Source organism: Doryrhamphus excisus, linkage group LG18 (assembly GCF_037039965.1).
Source record: "Doryrhamphus excisus strain RoL-2023G ecotype Guam linkage group LG18, RoL_Dexc_Guam_v1.1, whole genome shotgun sequence".
Lineage (NCBI taxonomy): Eukaryota > Metazoa > Chordata > Actinopteri > Syngnathiformes > Syngnathidae > Doryrhamphus > Doryrhamphus excisus.
This window is the reverse complement of record NC_136374.1, coordinates 16945486-16963458: the sequence shown is the minus strand read 5'-3', so window position 1 is coordinate 16963458 and position 17973 is coordinate 16945486. Positions and strand designations below refer to the sequence as shown.

General features: G+C 39.2%; 1 protein-coding gene across 4 annotated transcripts in view; it reads left to right on the top strand.

The window, feature by feature from the left end:
- The window catches only part of cpne5b (copine Vb), a 114785-nt gene that overhangs the window by 46887 nt on the left and 49925 nt on the right, over window positions 1-17973 (top strand). The window contains exon 1 of one of the 4 annotated variants that reach the window (XM_078798383.1): window positions 4140-5795. The exons of the other annotated variants lie outside the window; for them this stretch is intronic. The gene's annotated coding sequence lies outside the window, so the exon portion shown is untranslated. Of the gene's footprint in view, window positions 1-4139; window positions 5796-17973 lie in introns of those variants that run through there. 4 annotated transcript variants of the gene reach the window in all.

Here is a 17973-nt window from a genome sequence, read left to right as displayed (position 1 = left end):
GCCAAAAATGTATAATTAGGCAGAAAAAACATACATAAGTCGCTCTGGAGTATAAGTCGGACAAGGCCAAAAATGCATAATTAGGTCAAAAAAAAACATACATAAGTCGCTCTAGAGTATAAGTCGGACAAGGCCAAAAATGCATAATTAGGTCCAAAAAAAACATACATAAGTCGCACTGGAGTATAAGTCGCACAAGGCCAAAAATGCATAATTAGGTAGAAAAAAAACATACATAAGTCGCACTGGAGTATAAGTCGGACAAGGCCAAAAATGCATAATTAGGTCCAAAAAAAACATACATAAGTCGCTCTGGAGTATAAGTCGGACAAGGCCAAAAATGCATAATTAGGTCCAAAAAAAACATACATAAGTCGCTCTGGAGTATAAGTCGGACAAGGCCAAAAATGCATAATTAGGTCCAAAAAAACATACATAAGTCGCTCTGGAGTATAAGTCGCACAAGGCCAAAAATGCATAATTAGGTCCAAAAAAAACATACATAAGTCGCACTGGAGTATAAGTCACACAAGGCCAAAAATGCATAATTAGGTAGAAAAAAAACATACATAAGTCGCACTGGAGTATAAGTCGGACAAGGCCAAAAATGCATAATTAGGTCCAAAAAAAACATACATAAGTCGCACTGGAGTATAAGTCGGACAAGGCCAAAAATGCATAATTAGGTCCAAAAAAAACATACATAAAGTCGCTCTGGAGTATAAGTCGCACAAGGCCAAAAATGCATAATTAGGTAGAAAAAAAACATACATAAGTCGCACTGGAGTATAAGTCGGACAAAGCCAAAAATGCATAATTAGGTTAAAAAAAAACATACATAAGTCGCTCCGGAGTATAAGTCGCACAAGGCCAAAAATGCATAATTAGGTCCAAAAAAAACATACATAAGTCGCACTGGAGTATAAGTCGGACAAGGCCAAAAATGCATAATTAGGTCCAAAAAAAACATACATAAGTCGCACTGGAGTATAAGTCGCACAAGGCCAAAAATGCATAATTAGGTCCAAAAAAAACATACATAAGTCGCACTGGAGTATAAGTTGCACAAGGCCAAAAAGGCATAATTAGGTCCAAAAAAAACATACATAAGTCGCACTGGAGTATAAGTCGGACAAGGCCAAAAATGCATAATTAGGTAGAAAAAAAACATACATAAGTCGCACTGGAGTATAAGTCGGACAAAGCCAAAAATGCATAATTAGGTTAAAAAAAAACATACATAAGTCGCTCTGGAGTATAAGTCGCACAAGGCCAAAAATGCATAATTAGGTCCAAAAAAAACATACATAAGTCGCTCTGGAGTATAAGTCGCACAAGGCCAAAAATGCATAATTAGGTCCAAAAAAAACATACATAAGTCGCTCTGGAGTATAAGTCGCACAAGGCCAAAAATGCATAATTAGGTCAAAAAAAAAACATACATAAGTCGCACTGGAGTATAAGTCGGACAAGGCCAAAAATGCATAATTAGGTCCAAAAAAAACATACATAAGTCGCACTGGAGTATAAGTCGGACAAGGCCAAAAATGCATAATTTGGTCCAAAAAAAACATACATAAGTCGCTCTGGAGTATAAGTCGCACAAGGCCAAAAATGCATAATTAGGTCCAAAAAAAACATACATAAGTCGCACTGGAGTATAAGTCGCACAAGGCCAAAAATGCATAATTAGGTAGAAAAAAACATACATAAGTCGCACTGGAGTATAAGTCGTATTTTTTGCGGGTCATTTATTTTCCAAACTACTTGACCAAAACAGACATTAGGTCCTCTTGGAAGGCAAGTTCTAACAATAAAAGAATAGAGAACAGGCTGAATAGGTGTAAGATAGACAAACAAACATTCACCGGGGAATCGAACCCGGGTCTCCTAGCTGTGTGGCCTGTGCGCTAACCACACATAAAGACATAAAGATAAAATGTAAGCACACATATGTTCTTTTATTAGCATGAAAAATGTACAAATGGAAGTATCTGCACATCACATTTGTTAGACATATTGTACTGAGCAACCAGGACCCTTATAGCATTTCTAAGCACTTCCAAGCGTTTCTTTATTTAAAATGTCACGTCTGAGTTCATGCATTATGCAAGTGAATGAAGAGCGACAGGGAATTCATAAAGAACACTTTGTTTGGATTCTTTGCCTTTTTTCATTAACGACTGAAGCTGAAGCTTGGAAAACTTTGATCATCATCATCAAAGTTTGAGGTGAAAAATATGTTCCCCACATTCCTCAACCCCCGCCCGCCCGCCCCCCCTGATGCCCACAGTGAGAGAGAGAAATAAATAATGACAGGAGAGCAATCAGACTGTTCTTCTTATAGTAACAAAGTGCACTTATTTTCCACGCACTGTGTTTGTTTTCAGGCGCTCACTAGGTGGAAAATTGAATCTCCAATGTCAATTAAATGTCCGTGCTGGGAATGTCGGAGGAAGGAGGAACACATGCTGCATTAATAAAGTGTTCACGTTCACGTTCACCGTAAACACGTTTCATTAGAAGGCAGCCCATCGTTTATTTCTAGCGTTTATATACAAAAATCCACCAATAGATCTAAGTATCATTCCTGCTTACTTCCATTATTACGGAGCATCAAATTTGACTGTCAAATTGCAGGCTGCTGAAATACTGATGCAATATTTGGCATCCTGAGAAGCCACACCGAGAGTGGAGCCTGCTGTTATAGTTTTCTATTCCACTGTAACCCAGGTTAGATTCTCCATATCAGATGCATGATTGCAGCTAGTGTTGGATTCTCTCCATCCCGTCTTCTTAACGTCTCTGAGATTGATTTCATTTTAATTATTCAGTCCATGTGTAGATGCACTGAAACCAGTCGGCTAAATGACTTATTTTGTTTTGCTCTCACAACCTCCCTGCAGGGCACATCGTATACCAACCGTCAACAACAGACGTTGAGAGGCAGACATGGTTATCTTATGATTATTGATCTGCAGTCAGCATCAGTGAGGGCCTTCATTTTGTCGGAGCATCGGTCTATCTCTTCACAGACACGGCATCAGATCTTGCTTTAAGCGACAAAGTCACAAAATTTTGACAAGCAACATTGTCCGCCGTCACCGTCCACGAGCAGCATGTACTTTGGCTGATGCTTTGGTTATGTTTATGTTTGGTGCGGCCTCCTGCCTCTCGCCCAAAGACAGCTGGTATAGGCTCCAGGTTTAGGCTACTTAGGTTTCTGCCCTGTATTGGATTGGGAAATGTCCCAATTCAGATATTTTTACTACAGAAAATGTTAAAAAGTAATTTGGAATTATACAGAATATACATTTCTAATACAGTTCAATGGAGAAGTCACTGTCTATAATAATATACCGTATTTTCCGGACTATAAGTCGCACTTTTTTTCATAGGTTGGCTGGTCCTGCGACTTATACTCCAGAGCGACTTATAAATGAAAAAAGTGTTTATGTTACATACAACACTGGACACTGTTTATGTTTATTTTTTGTGTAGCTGAATAAGCATTGTGTTAGCATATCTTACACCTATTCAGCCTGTTCTCTATTCTTTTATTGTTAGAACTTGCCTTCCAAGAGGACCTAATGTCTGTTTTGGTCAAGTAGTTTGGAAAATAAATTACCCGCAAAAAATGCGACTTATACTCCAGTGCGACTTACGTACACAACCGCTCAAAAGTTTGGGATCACTTGCAAATTTCTTTGTTTTCCAAAGAAAAACACATTCTCATGCAGTTCACAAACAATTTAGCCATTTCACAAACACTTAAAATGAATGAGATGATTTTCAAAGAAGGATGTACATTTTTGCATAGAGGCCTACTATCAACAACTGTCAGTCCTCGGCATCAATCTCCTGGTATGGCTGCTAATCCAAGTTCATCATTTTATTAGGCTAATAGATGATTAGATTTTTAGTTGAGTTTTCTAAACTAAAACTAAAATCTCTTACCATGCTGTTAACTACTCCCCTCAGAGAGCAGCACAAACCGGGTCTAACAAGGACAGAAAAACGCTGCACAAATATCTGAGAGTGTGTAGTTTAAGACAAAGACACCTCACAGGTCGTCACCTGGCAGCTGCACTAAATAGTAGCCGTCAAACACCAGTGTCAGTATCAACAGTGATAGCGGCCACTTCAGGATGCTGGACTTCATGGCAGGACTACCAAGAAAAAGCCATACAAATTTTCCGAGTGATCCCAAACTTTTGAGCGGTAGTGTATATATACATTAAAAAAATGCAGGGATCATGATAGATAGATAGAATTGCTGATAATTCTAAATAAATTAAAACTAGTGCACCAAAAACAAATAAAGAAAACAAATAAAGATTCATAATGCATTATTAATCGACAAGACATGAACTGTGTCTGAAGATGTTTATTTGTTAGCTCCACGTTCACACTAATGATACACTACACTAGCAGCTTTAAGTCAGACATCAACAAGATCTGCTGCTCCAGTTGACTGAGCAGCTCTTGGTAGTGCAGTAGCGAGCGAACCAAACGCTGCTGCTCGACATCAACCCATTCACCTTATCTGTCCACATCTGCCTTTTGAAGATATTGGCCAAGTGGATTTCTCCTTCTGCTATCATGGAACTATTTGAAATGAGTCGGCTCGGAGTATTCCGGGTACTTGTGTGGAGATCATCATTACCTATCTAGGATAGGCAGACGTACGCAACGACAAAGGAGACAAGAATAGAATGCCTGCTGAAACTCGTCCAGCTGGCATCTTCTCCACCTGATGAGGCTTTTGTGTGATTTTGGCAGCTCAGGAAAGAAAGTGACATTTTGTTTCAGTTATGGGGATTTTCTTGTTCCGGGAACCCCGGATTTAAAGTCTTTGCGCTGAGGTACTTGGGTGTGTAACAGGTGCTGATACACTTTTATACATACAGATGCTTGGCATTGAGCCCGTGTGGGTGTTTGTGTGTGTCCACTAGCGATGTTTGCCTGAGTAAAAGATCAATTCTAAGAACTGCTGTTTAGAAATTGGAATTTGGCGATCATTTTTTCGAGAGAGACTTCCTCATTAAAATAGTTTGTAAAGACACAACAGTGTAGTGTGAATGGTTGTTTGTCTATATGTGCCCTGTGATTGGCTGGCCACCAGTCCAGGGTGTACCCTGCCTCTCGCTCGAAGACAGTTGGGATAGGCTCCAGCATCCCCGCGACCATCATGAGGATAAGCGGTAGAAAATGAATGAATTAATCATTGATTAATCAATTAATTGTTGCAGCTCTAAACGATACACATCTACATATGTACTGCAATATTGAAATTCAAAATTTTTTGTGGTGGTTAAATATTAATATCGAGTTGCATAATAGTTCTAACAGCTTTAGAGCCGCTACATTTGACCTACATTTCAAAACCTGTAAATCTTCAGGACAGCTTGTTGTCTGTTTACATCAATAGTGTAGTCTGCTTCCGTATTTGGGTACTTGATCTGTTATTGTGTATGCAGTACTTTACCGATATGCAGTCATGGTAACGTATGAGAGAATCTCAAAGGCTTTGCGTATCACTTCATAATGACATAACGATGCGACCCTCGTCAACAATTAGCAACAATATGACAAATTTAATACAGTTTAGTTTCCTTAACTGCAATCTGATGATATGTGATTTTATCTGTTTTGTTTTTTTTTACCTTAAACCTACTGGGGAGAAAATGGCTTCACAATGAAAAAAGGTCATATCATCTGATGCGACGGAAGCAAGAGAAATAAAAAGAGAATAGAACATCAGTTCTACTACCTTGTACACGTGAGTTGCAAAGGTCAGCAATATATTGGACCCCCAAAATAGATTTTTTTTTACATCCACTTATTATTTTCTTCTGTGATATTACAAGTATGTTCCAAAATACTGGAAAGGAATTGAGTAAGACCCTCAAACAATGCACAACGATGAGCCAATTCAAGAAACAATACAAGCAGTTGATGTTTGCTAAATACAAGGATGAAGAGTCTTGAACCAGTCATGATGTGCTATACGTATATATCACTATATTGACACTTACTATGGTACCCATTATGGCATTGGATGCTCATATCACCTCATATTTTGGTACGGGACAAAAAATAAAAAAATTTCAAAAATTTTAAAAACTAAAAAAAAATTAATAAAAATTAATAAAACAAATTAATAAATAAAATAAATTTGCTAAATACAAGGATGAAGCGTCTTGAACCAGTCATGATGTGCTATATATATCACTATATTGACACTTACTATGGTACCCATTATGGCATTGGATGCTCATATCACCTCCTACTTTGGTATGTGACAAAAAAAAAATAAAAGAATAATTAAAAAAACACCAAAACTTAAACTATGTTAGGAAAGCAGGAAGTGAACAAATGTAACAGTTATACTGTAGTCTATAGTCACATTTATACTCTTTTTATTTACAACATATTGCACAACTGCAGGGTCTTGAGACACATGCTAACTCGCAAACTAGAGAGCTAGCGACCTAAACGGTAGCCTTCAAGTTATTTCCTTTCAACTTAAATAGCCCAAAACTTACCACTTCCACACGGATAGGGAGGATAACTATTAACAGTTATTTAACCTTTAACATAAACATTAATCAAACGTAATAATTTCTTCTGGGTACATGATACCATACAGCATCCATATCAAACTTTACATTAAACTTTCATATCAAGGCGGGGGCCTCAAACTAGTGTCCTGCGGGCCACATTTGGCCCGCGGGCCGCGTGTTTGAGACCCCTGCCTTAAACTGTATTATGGAAAGCAGGAAGTGAACAAATGTCACAGTTACTGATTGTAAAAGTACCAGATGGAGGGGTAGGATTTAATAAGCTTTGCTTCTTCCTACTCCTTTTGGACATGTGGAACTGGGAACTGATTATGGGATGCACTCAATTGTAATCTGATGCATGTTCAAATGAAATAAAACCATTACCATTACCATTACCAAATATCAAAGCCTGAATTTATACAGATGAAATAAACATAAAACTAAAAAAAGTTCAGTGAGTTTGGTAAGTAATGGTAATCATTTTTTGTTTAGGTAAAACAAAACAAAAAGAAAACAAGAGTTTTTATTAAAAAAAAAATTCCAGACAGTGTCCAAAAATGATTTGTATTAAGGCTTATATCATCTTGATGAAATATGGGAAATGATTTATCTGTTATTGCCTGTGCCAAGGTTATGTTTTCACCTGCCTCTGCTGCTTTGTTTGTTCGCTTTCTGTGAAAACAGGCCGATGAATCATTTTGCGACAGAGTGAAAATTTCATTTATTCCATATCGATTTCGGTAAGTGGCCGCGTTGAGCGTTTGTGACACAGAAAATGAGTAAAGATAAATCGCATTTTGAGTCATTGCATCCAACGCCTTTGTTAGCGTTAAAGCTCTTTCCAAGTGGATCTTAATGCTTGTTTTGTAGACTCCTGGGGTGTCCAGAAAACACCCTCGTATTCTTCTGCTAAGGTGTGCTAATGGAAGTCTGGTATAGCGGAGAGATAAAGCTGTCATACTGCCTCCACTCTGTTTCTGTCGCTCTAACATAGAGTGATAAAGGAAGTGGCTCTAATGGCGTCGCAGCCGGATGCATTAGATGCGCGTGCCCCCCTGCGCAGGTTTTTAAGAGGCTAATTATAGCTACTAAACACAATCGCCTCTTAGTTTCATTCCACCTTGTATCATTTATCCTCTCTCTTACACACTTGTCACCCTGTCTGATTGGACTACAATTCACCGTACGGACTATGTAGCACTCTCCGGGGAACCTCCGTTGGTGGCCCGGGTGTCTGCACATGACTAATGTATATTCCGAGTGCCGGCTTTCCCTCAACCGTACAGTAAATACAATCTACCACACTTATTTCCTCCGGGAACAGTTTGCCGGTCAGACAAGAATAATGGCCGCTAGTGTAATTACCAAGCTTCTCGTCCAACCTCAACCTCGCTTCAAGTAGTATTTATCTCTCTTTCGGGCGGGGGTCTTCAACTTGTTGATTGGCGGTCTACTGGTCAATGCCAGGTCGCTTGTCACTCTTTAAGCTTGTCAAAGACAAATGTATACAAATGTATGTCGTGCCCGGCAGAGTCAAGTGCTGAGCAAAAACGGGAATCACAACACTCGCCATCCAAAGTCCGAGGAGCTATTTCCATGAAGAACTGCTCTCAGTTGGAAGCCCAGCAGTTTCTCTTTGTTGGACCTGTTGTGCAACGTAATGCCGCCAACTTTAGCTTCAACACAAGAAGCTGTTTAAAGATGACTATTAAAGTAAACACCATTTTCAGCAATTTCGAAAACAAAGACAACATCGGGCAGCAATGAACCGCATCCCGCTTGGGCCCACAACTGGGACGAGAAGGGTTAAATCGCTGTCGGAGGACGGACGTGGATTGCCAGGTCCTAAAGGAATTGTCACGATGTGAAGATTTTTCATTACGACCGCGCGGTTCGATGGATTTAACAGACACGTTGAAACTGGTTTTGGAAGAACGGTGTAGCAGGAGTCTACAATGAATCAAGGACTCTTTTGCAAGACGTGAGGATATTTTCCACACGATTAAAACACGTGTGTGTGAAAATAATAACATTCTAAAAAACTAATTGGCTAAAAACAACCAATTCAATCACTATATTGACACTTACTATGGTACCCATTATGGCATTGGATGCTCATATCACTCCTACTTCGGTATGTGACAAGAAAAATTTAAATAAAAAAAATAACTTAAACGATTAGGAAAGCAGGAAGTGAACAAATGTAACCGTTACTGATTGTAAAAATACCAGATGGAGGGGTAGGATTTAATAAGCTTTGCTTTTTCCTACTCCTTTTGGACATGTGGAACTGGGAACTGATTATGGGATGCACTCAATTGGAATCTGATGTCATATCACCTCGTACTTCGGTATGTGCGAAAAAAAATTAAAATAAAAAAATTGAAAAAAAAGCAAGAAAAAAACCTTAAACTATATTAGGAAAGCAGGAAGTGAACAAATGTAACAGTTAGTGATTGTAAAAGTACCAGATGGAGGGGTAGGATTTAATAAGCTTTGCTTCTTCCTACTCCTTTTGGACATGTGGAACTGGGAACTGATTATGGGATGCACTCAATTGGAATCTGATGCATGTTCAAATGAAATAAAACCATTACCATTACCATTACCATTACCACTACCATTACCATTACCATTACCATTACCATTACCATTACCATTACCATTACCATTACCATTACCATTACCACTACCATTACCATTACCATTACCATTACCATTACATTCTCATCATTCTCACAAACTGACAGCAATCACAACTATGAGTGGCATATGCGTGTGGCGTTTGTCGCGCTGTGCTGCAATGATGCCGGCCCGATTTGCATTTGTTTGACATGAAGATAGTAGAACTTTATGGAATTGTAAACAAAAAGGGAAGTTCCCCCTTCCTCATCACGTGTGCACTAAAATTGACCGACTGTTTTGGGACGGAAGCTGCATCACTGACAAGCATTTCACGGTCTGGCTGTCTCCAGCTGAGAGCATTTCATACAATATTTAACTAGAGCAGATCTTTGATAGGGGTGTTTCCATTGGGGGCCACATTGCCATTATGGCTGCCTTGTAACTGTCCATACATATGAATAGAAATATGAATATAACCTCGTGATACTGTTGTACAATTGCCAATGCATTTGATGGTTATATTTTTCCAAGCAAAGTGATGGATAACTTGCTTTGAAATGAGGAGTCAAGTGAGAATGTCAAGGTTACAAACATTCAAATGCTTGGAGTATCTTGTTGCGTGATCAGATTTTAGTAAAAGTTTAGAAGAACTGCATTCAGTATGATTTTTTTAAAAATGATGAATGCATTTAAAGTGATAAAGGTGAAGCGCATTATTGACATATTATTCCCAGACATCTGGCCCCCGGGCTTTGAGTTTGACACATGTGATCTAGATCTCTGTAACCAGGTCATACCGCCAAAACCCCGGTCCAGTTCTCCAGCTGGCCTCAGCTTGAGGTTATACTCAATAAATGATTGAACATTTTCGGCTCCACTTCGGTTCCATTTACACTACCGGTCATTTCTGATTTTTTTTCCCTCTTATGTAAAATGTATCTGATATTTTGTATACAAACATGCACAACCTTTCAGAGTGGGTCTTGGGTCTCCAAACCAGCTGAAAAAAGCAGTAAAAAAAAAAAACACCATTTGTGACTGATGCACGATCGTGCCCGCTGTCATGTGAAAAAGCACGGCGAAGTTATGAAACATGTTTAATATTGCAAGATGCATACTGCAACGTATTGAGAGGGTTGTAATATTTTATCGCGCTTATGTAAGCCATACATGCAGAATGCTTGATGCCGCTCTCGTGCTACTTAACATAACATTGTGGCCAGTCGACGCCACTTACTTTACCAATGTTTGTGTACTGCTAACTGAAAGTTAACTAAAATTCTTATATTGTAGATAGCGTGTTTTATGATGATTTCATGGAATAAGACATAAGACATAATAAGACAAAAACACATTTCAAGGGGGAAAAGCGGTCATGTTACCCCAATTGAGTTGTTGAGTGTCTGCACAAGCAACTTTAAATACAAAGCAAAATAGTGGCGAGCTAAAAACAACCTAATAAAATGGCGGCATTGCGACAATCGCTGAGCCGTTTTCAAATTCCCATTTGCAACATGTAAGCCATACATGCAGAATGCTTGATGCCGCTCCCGTGCTACTTAACATAACATTGTGGCCAGTCGACGCCACTTACTTTACCAATGTTTGTGTACTGCTAACTGAAAGTTAACTAAAATTCTTATATTGTAGATAGCGTGTTTTATGATGATTTCATGGAATAAGACATAAGACATAATAAGACAAAAACACATTTCAAGAGGAAAAAGCGGTCAGGCAACCCGAATTGAGTTGTTGAGTGTCTGCACAAGCAACTTTAAATAGAAAGCAAAATAGTGGCGAGCTAAAAACAACCTAATAAAATGGCGGCATTGCGACAATCGCTGAGCCGTTTGCAACATGTATGTGAAGGCACCGCTAAGCTCCTCTCGCTGTGTGACTGACCAATCACAAAGTGTGAAGAGTGTATACATAATGAGCATTTTCCTTAAACACGAATACGGGCAATGACAGATCCGTGACAGATTCTCGTTATCGAGTAGCCGGCTCCTTCCTGTATGCAAATTTTTACATGTAAGAAGGTTGTAATTAAACCTTGTGGATTTGTCGTTGACTTAGTGCTCGGGTAGTTGAGATAATAATTAGTTGTCATGTTGTCAACCCATGTGCATGGTTTATTGATCATGGGTTGGTCCAAATAAAACTACGCAATACTCAGTGGGTCTCTGGATAATTTGAGGATTGGTTTTGGAGGCTTGTATAAAGGCCGAAAAAAGGCCAGTATTATTAGTCCGGTGAACGGCATCAGGCCACATCTATCACATGGACAACGTGTTCGGGCACTGGGTATGGTGGAGACCAATTTTATCATTTATTAGTCGCTCTGGAGTATAAGTTGCAGGAACAGCCAACCTATGAAAAAAAAGTGCCACTTATAGTCTGGAAAATATGGTAATTCTGTTATTAATTTACTTTTTTGTACAGTAACTAGTACTTTTTTTCCAATAATGTTGCTCACTTATTGACAATTTTTATGTTTGAAGATGACTTGGATTACAACCAACAGTTTACTGTATTTGGTCTTTCCAAACAAAAAAATCAGGCATGAATGCAAAAGGAATAAAAATCCATTCTCGCACCAAATGTGAAATGGCATCCATGTCATTTAACATGATAAAACCATTGCCAATAGGGTGTAACAAAACTACTAAGACCGGTTTGCCAGGCAATCAGAAATGTGCATGAACAACCCGACAGGTTCTTTTGACGAGGGCGAGGGAAAGACACACTTTTATTCTTGGATTTGTTTTGGAGTATCTTATGAATTGACCACATTTATACACACGCTCTTAAAAGAAGTCGAAAAATCGGTGCATAACATGACTGTGATTTTTTTTTTTTTTTTGCCTTTCTCAGCATTCACTGAAGTGACAATCAAGGAAAAGAGGGCGGTAATAGCTACTTATACCTTCTCCAACTCCAGATTTCAAATTTACTGGAAAGTCCTTGATGTTGTGATGGAAAGTGATGCCTGTAACGCCCCCGGGCAGCTCATGATTGAGAGGCCAGGTGATGTGAAACGGATGGCGCAGGGCTGCTGAGCTATGTTGGAACTGTGTCTGGCAGAGAAGGAGTCGCCCCACAGGAATATCAATTCCTTGATCAGAATACAAAAGAAAGCGTTTGAACGGCGCATTGTGGAGCTGACATCCCCGAGGTGCAGCGATGGCTGCTTGTTCACAAAAAACCTGGTCAACTGGATTCCTTGTCCTGGTTGAGAGTCGGGAGAAGAAGCAGCTTTGGATGGTGGGGAGTTGGGAAGAGTCGATGAGCGCCAGTTTCTGGATTGTAGTGATGATGTTCTACATTTTCACTGTCAGTGTTATTCAAGGAATATACTGTTAGGTTATCGCTTTAAGGAAAACCACAGCATGAAGAAGTCATGGTCGGAAAACCACAAAAACGTTCTTATACCGTTTCTGCTGTAAGAGAGAAAGTGGACCAAATCAACATGAACCAAGAAAACAGTCTTTGGAACGACAACACAGTTTTCCAAAAACAAGGCAGTTCTGAGGAAAACAAAGATAATAGTTTCGCTTTTATGGAATACCAAGGAAATGGAAAACTATTCACTTTGGACAAGCTTAAATCAGATGATATTTACATGTTTACATTTTAAAAAATGATTAATTGAACATCAAAATAGTTGTTGATTAATTTGACAATTGAGTGGTTAGTGCGCAGGCCTCACAGCTAGGAGACCCGAGTTCGATTCCACCCTCGGCCATCTCTGTGTGGAGTTTGCATGTTCTCCCCGTGCATGCGTGGGTTTTCTCCGGGTACTCCGGTTTCCTCCCACATTCCAAAAAAAAACATGCTAGGTTAATTAGCCACTCCAAATTGTCCATAGGTATGAATGTGAGTGTGAATGGTTGTTTGTCTATATGTGCCCTGTGATTGGCTGGCCACCAGTCCAGGGTGTACCCCGCCTCTCGTTCAAAGACAGCTGGGATAGGCTCCAGCCCCCTTCGCAACCCTCGTGAGGAAAAGCGGTAGAAAATAAATGAATGAATGAACATCAAAATAGTTGTTGATTAATTTGACAATCGAGTGGTCAGCGCGCAGGCCTCACAGGTAGGAGACCCGAGTTCGATTCCACCCTCGGCCATCTCTGTGTGGAGTTTGCGTATTCCTTTCTCCGGGTACTCCGGTTTCCTCCCACATTCCAAAAACATGCTAGGCTAATTGGCCACTCCAAATTGTCCATGGGTATGAATGTGAGTGTGAAGTACCCCCCACAACCCTTGTGAGGATAAGCGGTAGAAAATGAATGAATTAATCATTGATTAATCAATTAATTGTTGCAGCTCTTAACGATACACATCTACACATGTACTGCAATATAGAAATTCCAAATTTTAAATATTTTAAATATTAATATTGAGCTGCATAATAGTTCCAACAGCTTTAGAGCCGCTACATTTGACCTACATTTCAAAACCTGTAAATCTTCAGGACAGCTTGTTGTCTGTTTACATCAATAGTGTAGTCACAGCGCTGTCTGCTTCCGTATTTGGGTACGTGATCTGTTATTGTGTATGCAGTACTTTACCGATCTGCAGTCATGGTAACGTATGAAAGAATCTCGCTTCATAATGACTTGAATCTGAATGTTCATAAAAGTGTCAAGAAGCGTGTGTAAGCTCCATCGGTATTGACGGCGTTCTAAAACATGAAAGTCAATTTCCTCTTCGTGCAGGTAACAATCGATCACTATTCTCTCTGAGCGGAGCCATCAGTTAAGGAAACAAATTCCTGCCCTTGTGGATTCAATTGGACTTCTCAATCTCTGAGGCGGCTTAAACACGTCGCGCTAAGTACACAAATACAAGGTTGAGATCTTTAACGAGGTTTTTCTTCAACTCGCCGTCATCTGCTTGGGAATTAGCAGCCAGATGGGAATCCGCAGAACGTGCTACCCCTTTAGCACATCGCATGCGGCTCGAAACACTCCGACGTAGCAGTTTTAGCAAATGAAAGTGATTTCCTTCCAAAACAAACAAGAGGAGACAAGAGCATTGATGGCAAACAAAGTAAAAGATTGCCTGCCGTTGTCGTTGCCTGGGGTGTCATTTGCTCTCCTGCCGAGCGTTGGTGGCATCAAGGGAGATAAAAGAATCAGTGATGCATTGTGTGCATGTTCTATCAGTTCACATTTTTACCTCTTTTAACGCTCCTGTCCTCCGCTGGCTTGTTTCAGCTCCTGCATCCAAGGTGTTTCCTCTGACATGCGTGTAGTGGCAGATGGAAAAGGCCGATAAATGAAATATTTACTACAACTTGAATAATAAAAGACAGACAATGGAGTCCTGCTCCTAATTGCTGAGTATCTGCCTCAGCTATGAGTGAGACCAAAAGCTCAGAGAGAGTCGGCAGCTCCGCCCTTTTGATACATTGTGTGCTTTTATTTGAGAGCGTGATGGATGTCGGGTCACTTTCTCTTAGTCGCCGGCGGCAGAACAGAGGATCAGGCAGTCCATTTCTTTACTTTCATGGTGGCTGCTAACACTTCGCTACTAGAATTTGATTAATGGCGCACTTTTTGCTGGCGGTTGTAATAAAGTCAAATGAGGTCTTGAATGGCGGGGGCATTGTAGAATCAGCAGTGGGTAATTGAGAAGCTAGCAGTCTCCAAATGGACAGTGTGTGTGTGTGTGTGTGTGTGTGTCCTCATCCATGGTGGTAATTTATAGAGCTTCTCCTCTCCCTAAGGTTAGTAATTTTGTTACACCCTATTGGCAATGGTTTTATCATTGGCTTTAAGAGCTCAAATGACATGGATGCCATTTCACATTTTTATTTCTTTTGCATTCATGCCTGATCTTTTGTTTGGAAAGACCAAATGCAGTAAACTGTTGGTTGTAATCCAAGTGATCTGCACACTTAAAAATTGGATGGCAACATCAACATCAAATAAGTGAGCAACATTACAGTAAAGTCTTGTTATATCGATAACGGTTAAAACGAATTACTACTTATTACGATACTATTTTCATTTCCCGGCAAATTTCTAGTCTTTTATGATATAATTAGCTCCGTTAGTACGATACACGGTTATTATGATAATCCGGTTACTAGGATGCCCTTTTCATCTCCCGCCAGCCAATTTGGTCTGCTTATATCGATACAAAAGCAGCTTAAATCAATCTTTGCTTAAGGATTTCAATACCAAAAAAGAACACGGCGAACGGCTGCTTCCTGTCAACTTTATTTTTCACACTTCCACCACCAGAGTGCAGCACACACAGCGGAAAACACCCGTCCCTCGCGCCTACCCCTCCGGGTGGCAACACCTTCCCTATCGATAGTTCCGGGGTGAATTATGTCCCGGTAACCGGTAATCACTGCAGCGTAAGTTTGTTTTTATTTACTGTAGTACAAAATGTATTGTAGTACAAAAGCATGCTAGATACGCAATCCATGAACTCAAGGAGAAAATTACATGCCATATCAAAGATCCGCCCACTTTTAATGCAGTTCGGCGCAGGATCGGATATATGGATAGTCCGGTTATATCGATATTTTTTCCGACTCCCGAGAATATCGATATAACGAGACTTTACTGTATTGGGGAAACAAACAGAATTACCGTATTTTCAGACTATAAGTGGCACTTTTTATTCATAGGTTGGCTGTTCCTGCGACTTATACTCCAGAGCGACTTATAAATGAAAAAAGTGTTTATGTTCCATAAACACTGGACACCTTTTCTGTTCATGTTTATTTTTTGTGTAGCTGAATAAGCATTGTGTTAGCATATCTTACACCTATTCAGCCTGTTCTCTATTCTTTTATTGTTAGAACTTGCCTTCCAAGAGTACGTAACGTCTGTTTTGGTCAAGTAGATTGTAAAATAAATTACTCACAAAAAATGCGACTTATACTCCAGTGCGACTTATGTATGTTTTTTTCTACCTAATTATGCATTTTTGGCCTTGTGCGACTTATACTCCGGTGCAACTTATAGTCCAGAAAATATGGTACTCCTTCATAGATGTTCCTAGTTGTCAGGGAAAGTAATGGCTGTGTGGCTGTGGGTCTCGGAGATGGCTGACAAGACCAATCCAGGCCCGGAAGGTTCTCCCACATGTGAAATTTTTATTGTCTGCACTTAATAAACACTGACCTACATTACCACTCTTTAAGTTCATCCACCGTAAGTCAGGGGTTTCCAGCCAGTGGCTCATGAGCTACCAGGAGCCCCTAACCACTTTTCTAGTAGCTCTCCAAATGGTTTGTTCCGGAAGTCCTCGGGAACGTTTGGGAGTGTGCATGGCTGGAGGCAAAAAAAAAAGCATGGAAAATAAGGAAACAATGAAATACAGATGGAATAGAAGCAGATTCTGGAAAATGTAGAAAGCTTTCTGTGCAGGTTATTGTGGGTAGCTGCTCTATAGGAGTCCATAATTCAACAAAGAGCCAAAAAATGAGCTTGTCAGTGCAAAGTTCCAAGACGACAAAGAGACGAACTGCAGGATAGCCCTCAGGAGGGGAGGAGTCGTTAACAACTTGAACGTCCTGCCTCGGATCTGGGACGAAAGAATAGTCATCCGGTGGGAATCCTGACATTTACACTCGAAGCCTTTTTTGTACCTGTAACTTTTTCTGTTTCTGTACCATGCACAGTTTCTCAGTTCTTCTCAGAAGAGAATTCCTTCTTTTCAATCATCCTCAGTTATTGCAAAACGAGCTTTCTAATTTGCCCAGTTGCCGTTCAAACACGACCTTCCCAACACATTTATTAGATGACGTTCAGTTTCATGTTCTCAGTCATTTGAAAAAGCACTATCAGCTCGCGTGGCGTCCTCAGGAGATCTACTCTCCATAACTGGGGTATTATTCTTTTGCTGTGGTCAATCAATAGTCGCTTTCAAATTAGATCCCATTCAATAAATTCCATCTCATTTTTCCAATAGTACTTAGATGAGTTGAAATGTGGGCATATGAGGAACCCAATACATCAGAGAACAGATTGTTTTGAAGATACTGTTTTGAAAGGGTCATACTGACTTCCAAGTTGGTCTAATTTCAAAACAAATTTCCCGTCATTGTAAATGCATTGGGTTCAAGATGAAACTAACACAATCATTTCCATCAACAAAGACCCAACAAAACCCCCAACAGGGTTTTAATAAACGTTGACAATGTAGCAAAACAAGCACACTAATACTATGTACTATGTAATATGTAATACTTCTGTTTTTTGCTGTATTTCTTTTTTTCTCTTTTTATCTGTTTTTATATCTTTAAAACATACTATGTGCTATGTAATATGTAATACTTCGGGTATTTTGTTGTATTTATTTTTTTCTCTTTTTATCTGTTTTTATATCTTTAAAACATACTATGTGCTATGTAATATGTAATACTTCTGGTATTTTGTTGTATTTATTTTTTTCTCTTTTTATCTGTTTTTATATCTTTAAAACATACTATGCGCTATGTAATATGTAATACTTCTGGTATTTTGTTGTATTTATTTTTTTCTCTTTTTATCTGTTTTTATATCTTTAAAACATACTATGTGCTATGTAATATGTAATACTTCGTGTATTTTGTTGTATTTATTTTTTTCTCTTTTTATCTGTTTTTATATCTTTAAAACATACTATGCGCTATGTAATATGTAATACTTCGGGTATTTTGTTGTATTTATTTTTTTCTCTTTTTATCTGTTTTTATATCTTTAAAACATACTATGTGCTATGTAATATGTAATACTTCGGGTATTTTGTTGTATTTATTTTTTTCTCTTTTTATCTGT